The sequence below is a fragment of the Argiope bruennichi genome, chromosome 5 (assembly GCF_947563725.1).
Source record: "Argiope bruennichi chromosome 5, qqArgBrue1.1, whole genome shotgun sequence".
Lineage (NCBI taxonomy): Eukaryota > Metazoa > Arthropoda > Arachnida > Araneae > Araneidae > Argiope > Argiope bruennichi.
The window spans coordinates 8552993-8561835 of NC_079155.1; positions in this window are offsets into that span (position 1 = coordinate 8552993).

Below are 8843 nucleotides of genomic sequence, written 5' to 3' on the forward strand. Positions count from 1 at the left end.
TAGAGAATGAGATACTACAATTCAATATTGTCTTCGAACGAGCTCAAAAGGCAAAATGCAAGTGGCAAGTTACATTTTTTGCTGATATTGTAAAATTCATTTTGAAAAGAGAATTATTCACGTTTGTTTTATTTTTATGCATTTTTTTTTAATGATTCTTAACGTCATTTTCTTTACCTGCAGAATAATTGTTTTTCCATTTTATTTCGCTACATTAAAAAGCAACAACAAATATCTAGTAAAAATAATTATCGAAAGATAGAAGGAGAAGCTTGCGGGGGGGAGGGGGAAGAAGCAAAATGCATTTGTTTTTGACAAATATTTGCTTCGATGTATAAAATGTGTTCTACTTCAACACGGAACAGCATATTTGACTAACTTTTCAATTAATTCGTCTAGATGCTTTCTTTGGAAGTGGAAATATGTAATAAAAATGGTCAGTATTTTGGATTTTAGTACAGGTTTTAGAGTTGATAGATATTATATATATATATATATATATATATATATATATATATATATATATATATATATATGGAGTTTATAGATATTTGATATTATATATTAAATTATTTAATAGAACATTTCAATTCATTCGTCCAGATGCTTTCTTTGCAAATGGAAATATGTAGTAAAAATGGAAAATATATTTGATTTTAATGGATACATTATAATTGATAATCTATTGTATGTTAAATTATTTAAAAGATTCTATTTTAAGAATATATGTGGTATCTTAAGTCTATTCAATGAAAAATATTATAATCTGTGATGCATTAATTTGATAATTTTACGATATAGGAATGATTTCTTGATATAATACATAATTATTGATATAATACATAACTCTTCCACCTTGGGCATATACGCAACAAATACCAATAACTGGAACGGAATTTCATTTTATACACTTATTGTGGATGACAAGGAAAAATAAAATCCGGAAAGAAATTTAATTTCAAAAGTCATTGATAAGATAAATTTTTGAATTTTCGGGTAAAATATGTCACAATGAAGACAGCGAACATCATTAATGTTAAAGTAACAAAGAAATGTATATATAGAAATTAATTGCATAGGGATATGAAACTTACAAAAATAATAATTTATTAATATCAGTTATGGATGCCTGTTTTCCGTTCATTTAAATGTAATGAACAAAACATAATACAAAAAAATTGTACTACATCTGGTACATTTTCCTCTTTTTTTTTTTTTTTTTTTTTTTTTTTTTTTTCTATGGAATTCATTTTCCCATGACTTCCTCGAACTGTGTATGAAAATCAGCTCCATTCTATGCATTGCTTCTGCTGCAATTTCCTCCTTATATAGAAAAAGTATTTTACGGACATCCTTCGTTGATGATTCGGTTAAATAATTCATAGGTATCAAACTTTAATTAATTTTAAACACACTAAAGGGATTTGTTTGGCACAATTGCTGTTTAATCTTGTATAATCAAACTAGATATTTGAAATAATGCATATTGCAAGGCAAAATTACTATATTTGTTAATTGCTTCCAAATGCTTATCTAACGCTTTAAATGCATATAAGAGTAATCATTTTCAGTACAGCTTCAACATTTTTTTTTTCTGATTGGATGCAAAATTAGAATTAAAAAATGAATGCGGGCTAATAGTGTTAGTAAAAAAAGAGTTTATATCCAACTTAATGAGCCGTGATACCCAGAAATGCATTTCATTCATTAATATATAGCCTAAATTAAGAATTCATTTAATCTTTTTATCCATCGAAATAAAACATCCGTCTACCTTTCTTATCTGATTTGCTTGGAACAGACTTGAAATGAATCTTAAATAGTTCGATTATTATGTATTGCAATTAATAACCTAGCGCAATAGAATGGCTTCAAGAAAATTAACTGATGTTCAGTCTATTAAACGAATGAGTTCAATAGATCAAACTCATAATATTGTCATTAGTAACCGGCGAAAACGTGTGTGAATCTTATGTTTGATAAATAAGTAGGCTGGTTGGGTGCGGCTCGCTCAGTTTGGTATATGTTGATAAATATGCTAGGAAACAAAGTAATTTTCATATTTTAATTTAAAGTTAACCAATGCACTGGAAAAAAAGCAAGTTAAAGAAACTTAAGAGTAACTCAAAGCTTCGAATAAATGATCAATTAACGATTTGTTATTTTATCTGCATAATTGAAGCAATACAGTAAAGAATTTCATTTGCTATACATTTGTGCTTTTAAAATCTGTTTTATAACAATATTTTTCACTAAAAGTGCTTTCAATATAAGCCTTAGAACTCTTCAATAAATTCTTAATTATAGTATATTGATCACTAAAAAGTCAGAGATTCAAGAAGGTTTTTAACAGATTTCAACCATTTAACATAATTTTTAACTTTTAAGCTAACAATCTTGTGTTATTACCATGTTAAAAGTCATCAAAATTTGTATAGGCCTTATTTATTAAATTTTTACATTTCTTTGTTCCTATATAAGATTTCGCTTTAAGTTTTAAATATAAATTTTTGAAATAATTTTAATAGGCAACACATTTTTAAAAAAATTTATTCATTGATTTATAATAATGAAATCTAATTTCTGAAAATATAACTGATTACTTCAAAACTAATGCTAAAGAGATCTTGGAAGAGTATGCAATAATGGAAGAAAAATCTTGCTGAAATTTTCCCATTTTCCTCAGCATTCGTCATTTGTTTGCCATCAACTAGTCTGAAATGCAATTAAATGAATTATTTCTTTTTTGGGAAATTTATTCAGATTACAAATATAAATATTAGAGTCAAAACCATGCATTATATTTAAATACGAAGACTTCTAATAATTTTCCAAGTCATTCTATATTTGTATACAATCACGGAATATTTTAGTTCTATGAAGAAACAACTACTACGACCAGCCCTAAGGCACAAGGACAAATCTGAATGACCGTACACCGCAGCAGCATATGCTGGAACTAAGGCGGAATCCTAAGGGCTATCACCGGTCACGATACAACCTCTCTTGTAGGAAGCAAGTGTCGTCACCTGTACACCAAACCCACACCATTTATATATCCACTAGGACGATCAGTATCAATCATCATTCCAATAGTTTCTCATCCTCGTGTTTGCTATCCAACGGGAGGGATTTTGTTTTTCATGTTCCTGAAATGAGTAAATTTCTATTTGAATTATGTTTTTAATATATTTTTTGAAATTTGTTATGGTTGCAGTTTAGGTTTAATTTCGTAGGTAATAAATGATCAATTTTTTAAAGACTGCCTCCGTTTTTAAATTCTGCATCTCTTTAATGCAACAGAGTTGGAAGTATATTATGTTTCTTATAGTTTGAAAATTGTTTTTATTTTTTATTTTAGAGCACATATTTTTTGTTGTTGTTAAATCAGAGAAATTTTTATCCTTTGAGTTACTGCACAAATTATTAAAAAAAATACTCTATTGTACACATCAAACTTCAATGTCTAACATTTTTCTTTTCTTATATCTTCATCAAAAATGTCTAATTTCACCAATAAATATTTTGCATCAATTGAAAACTAAGTATTTCTGTTTTTCAAATTAAAGCCACAAACATGAACCAAGAACCGAAAAGTGTAATATTTATAAAACAATACATGTTATATATCATCATAAAGAAGTCATACCGTCAGGAAGACATCATGAGCAAGTTATCTCATCATGATCAATCTATTAAATATTAAATTGAAATAAAATCATAATATTTAATTGAAAATTTCAACAAACATTAATATCGGCGAATAGGCAAACAGAGGAGGCAGGTCATAAATAAACAAACAACTTATTTTTGAAAAAATTTCAGATTTTTATAAATAAAAAAAAAAGATGTTACCATTGCATTCTACGCTCGAAAATGTTTCACGTTTTTGAGTTCATTATCTGCACGTATTTAAAATCACATTAGATTTTTTTTCTGAAAGCCATTTTTCACTTTTATTAATATCTAAAGAAAAGGATTTGAATAATTATTCTTACTTATACTAAATTCTTTTTTACCTTCAATGTGATATGATAAATATGTCCGATTCTTTTTAAAAAGTTTTTTTTCTCCAAACTTTAGAAATATTTCAAGTTGCAATGTAAAACATAAATGAAACAATCATTCTTTTCATCTTTGTTAGGATTCTCGAGCTTTTTTCACAAAACTCAATCTTTGCAAAACATTTTTCTAACACGGATGCAGTACAAAGAAATCATTAATTCCCCAAAGCTAACTCATATTATGAATATTTGTTGTATAAGCATGTGAATGGAGCATTGAGACCTAGCGAGGTATAATTGTTGTAAGTTTGATAAAACTTCAACAAATTATTAAAGAGGAACAAATGCCTTTAAAATTCGCTGCTTGCAAGAATCGATTGGAAATTAAACGCATTTCTTCATACAAAATCATTTGCAAATATGAAAGAGGGCATTAAATGACAGTTACAGTATTGAAAGATTTATCTGAGCAATAAGTATTGATAATATTACTGCAAGAATGATGTGGGAAGACAAATCATGCAATTTGTATCATTTGAATGCAATATATCTGAGTGGATTCAATCAGTCAGCCAAATGAGATATCTAAATTCTGCCATTATAGAGGATGAGGGTGTGAATACAGGGTACATTAAAAAAACTGTATAGCCGAAAACTTGCCAATGTCAAATCTGGTGAAAGTGTGGTCATTTTATTTAAGGGATTCAATTTATCACTTGATGTTCACCAACAATATACAAATGAAAAATCTTCGTCAAATTGTATTTTTGGGATAGACATCATTCAGCATGGAGCTTATTGCAAGAAATCATATCTCATCCTTGCAAAGCTTATAGAACATGATAACACAAAAAAGCATTGCTTAGCAATTTGCTTCAAAAAGAAAAGAGCAAATGCAGTGATTTATCGAAGTCATCATATTCAAATATGGGTGTTGATTCTCCCATGCTATGCAAAATAGGATTTTATGATTCTTCGAGGAATTATGAGTACAATATTTGTTTAGTTTTCTAAAGAGCATGGCAAATGATTCCCTTTCAGAGAAACGTAGCTTTAGTAACCATTGCTGTAACTACAATTTGTACGAGTACAATTCCAATATCCCTAGAAAATATATCAATTAGATCTGCAAATGCCAGAAACTGTATATAATTCGGCAGCCATGTTCCCCACTCTGTTCTTTGTGGCATGCTGTTCTGTCAAGCAAAGTCTGCCATTTTAAGGATATCCGTCCAATTGACATGTTTCTTCGAAGTTTTGTACAGGCTTCAGAATTTTTCAAGATGAATTAGAGTCATATGTTTGTCTTGAGTCAATCTGTGTTTTCAAATGTTCGTAATTAGGGATTGCAATACCGGACCAAAATTTCAAAACCGGTATTCGGTATTTTCTAAATCTTGATACCGGTTTTAATACCGGTATTAGAAATTTTAGAAAAAGAAAGAAAACACAGGTGTTTCATTGTTTTATTTGCCAGTTTTGTTAGAGAGTGTAAATATCACAAAAAATAATTTGTAACTTATAAATTATAACAGTATACAATCACAAAAAAGTAAAGGAACATCTTATTTATTTAAATCACAAAAAAAGTGTAAATATCACTATTTAGTCTGTGGTACTATTTCAAATTTTTGAAATGGGATCTTAAAAAAACATAATGTATCAATTGTACTGTCATTAAGCCTGAAAAGTAATTTTGTGTAAAAATTGCCAGCTGTCGAAAACCCTCTTTCGGCATCTACGCTAGCAGGTGTTACTGTTAGCAATGCGCGATATATTTTTTTAAAGTATTTACCTCTAAATCCCTCATCTTCAAATAAATCGATTTCTCGTCGGATGGTTTTGGATATAGCTGATTTCTGTATTGTATTTTGGTTCGTTGAATTTTTTTTTTTTTTTTTATTTATCGCTAATTCTAATTTTTGTTCAAGAGACAATTTCTTTTCACTATCGACAGTAGTGACATCATAATCTTGGATAATTGAACCGAATTCTTCTGAATGTGGATAGGTTTGTGGGTAAAAAATTTTAAGAAAATTTACTCTAAACTTAATCAGATTTGAACTGGTTATTTTCTTTTCTTCTTTTTCATTTTCATTTTTAAAATCATTATAATTATGTAAATACCAAAAGACATTTTCTATTTCGGTATGCCTTTCTTCTGTGCGATTTTTCAATGTAATATATAATTCTTTAGATAGTGATGTGTGCTGTTCTTTCAATGACTACAACATGAAATTTATTGTTGCATTAGCTGTTATTAGAATCTCTCCGACATAATGCCTCAATAGTCAGTTAGTTTGGAAGTAGAGCTGATATAGTTCTGGATATTAAGTCAAATTCACTATCTGAAAAAATAATTTACAGGTTTAAATCGATTATTGCTTTTTGGATTGGATTTCTCAGTTTCAAAAATCGTTCCATCATTAGGAGTAAACTGTTCCAACGTGTTTTAGAATCTAATATTAACATATATTCTGCTTTATTTTCAGTTAGTATATATTTTAGTAATATATCCTTTTTATAGAGGAACGTTTAAATATCTTAACAATTTTTTGAACTTTATAAATTATAGGAAGCAATTCTTGATAGGTTAATATTTCATCCTCATTAGCAATATCTTCTTCAACAATTACATTGTCATTATCTTCATTGTCAATATCACTCTCACTCTTATTTTTTTTTTTGAAAGTTGGAATCCGAAATGTCTATATCCACAGTATTTGGATTCTTCTGTTCTTTATTTTTTTGGTATAATACATCTATTACTCCTAATTGAATCCATGTGCATAGCACAACTGATGATTTGCACCAATAAACTTTCCAACTTTTTCCATAATTGTTGCTCCATCAGTCGTTATGGATAAAATATTTTCTTTCAGGGATAAGCCATGTTTCGCTAATTTAGATTTAAGCAATAAATCAACTAATTAATTTCGCCTGTTACGGAGACATAACAACAAAAATGTATACTATTTTGCTATGTTCGCGATCCCTGAACATATAGTGGAGACCATTTTAAAAATTTCTAGTAAATACCGAAAAACCGGTATTTAAACTTGTGAATACCGTTATTACAAAATTGTACAAATGGCTCAAAATACCGGTATTCGGTATCCCGGTATACCGGTATTGCAATCCCTATTCGTAATGTAACAGTTTTTGATATATTGTTTCATATAATAGACAATGAACGAAGTTTGATTCTGTAACGATGGCTTGTTGCTGACATCCAATGAAGAACTCGTAAGCAAACAGTTATTATATAAAGCTTGATTTTCATAAATCTGCTCTAAATTTTGCTTTTGAGTCTTCCATCGGTGGCTTTTGGAAGTTTTTCTTTTGTTTGTTAAAACATTTCCGATTTCTTACCGACTACTTTAGTGCAGACTGTGATATTTTACGATAATTTGCTCTTATTACATTTTTATAAAGTTTTTAACCAATCCATGGCACACTCTGAAATGCAGTAATAAGCAGAATATATTCAATTTAAGTAAATTTATTATTACGTTTTACAAATGAAAAACATTTCTAAATACAAAAATGTATGAGATAATCCTTTACTGAATCTTTTTAATATGGTTTCCTTATTGATGAAGTTGAAGAAGAAGAAGATGAAGATTGAAAAAGAAGATGTTTCATCTTTCTTCATTTATGTATAATTCATAACGATAATGCATAATTCAATTATGCATAATTCATATGCATTTCATAATATTTATTTCAGCTTTTTAGGAAATCATTCTTCTTACAATGGTTTACCATAGTGATTTATTTGGGTATATGAGGTGTCCCAATTTTTGAAAAGACAAATATTACTCAAAAAATAACTTTTCTTGCTTCTTCTGATTTTTAAAAAAAATATTTATAAGATTTTAGAAAAAAGTTGTTTGATTCTAAATGAGTATCGCTGAATTCTCGAAATAATGCTTCGCAAAAAATGGAAGAGAAATAAAGCAAATCATGTTACTCAGATTCATCCTGTATTCTGGCGCCGAATCCACTACACTCGGTCTTCACTTACCCGAGATCCATCTCGAATGCATAACAAATAAATCATTTCTTCTCGAAGATTTACTCAGTGCGGGAGTCCATCTGAAAACTCTCTCTGGAGAGTTATGTAGCTTGTCACTACTTGTATCTCAGGATTGATTTATTAAGACTGATGATCTTCCTATTCAGAAGGCATCATTGACCATTTTAAGGATTCCGGTGCGTTATGATGCATCATCGCCGATAGTAGGCATTATTTTGTTTCTTGAGGAAAAACAGGAAGATTGCTGCATGAAATGGGTGCAAGACAAATGAAACAGAAGAGAATACCTTCCTAACAATTTCTGAAAAAGAATGCAACATCCATCATGTGTGGATTTCTGAGAGTTAAATTACTTTTGGAATGAGAAATGATTTTTAAAATGTGATTTTTGATTGTGATTGTAGAAGTTGGAAGACACATTTTGAAATAGCTTAAGAGCGCTGAAATAAATCTTGAATGGATGTAACTATAATTTATGAAATTAATTAGGTAATCATTTAAAGTGTTTGTAATTGTTACTTAGAGGAATGCTATTTAGTCAAAGTTGTTTTATTTTTTAGATAATAATAATATGGAAACTCAATAAAGAGTTTTTGATTATTGAAAATAGTCTAGGTTTGGAGTATTTATTGCATATAAAGAATTGTTATCTCCAAAAGCAGAAAAAGAAACTTCACAAAAAATAAAACTGATTTGTTAATGAAAAACACAATTTAATATCAGCTCAATGAAGGCGTTTTTGTGCCTTCTAATTAATTTTAAATACAGATGCAAAGTCAATGGAAAACATTTCTTTACTT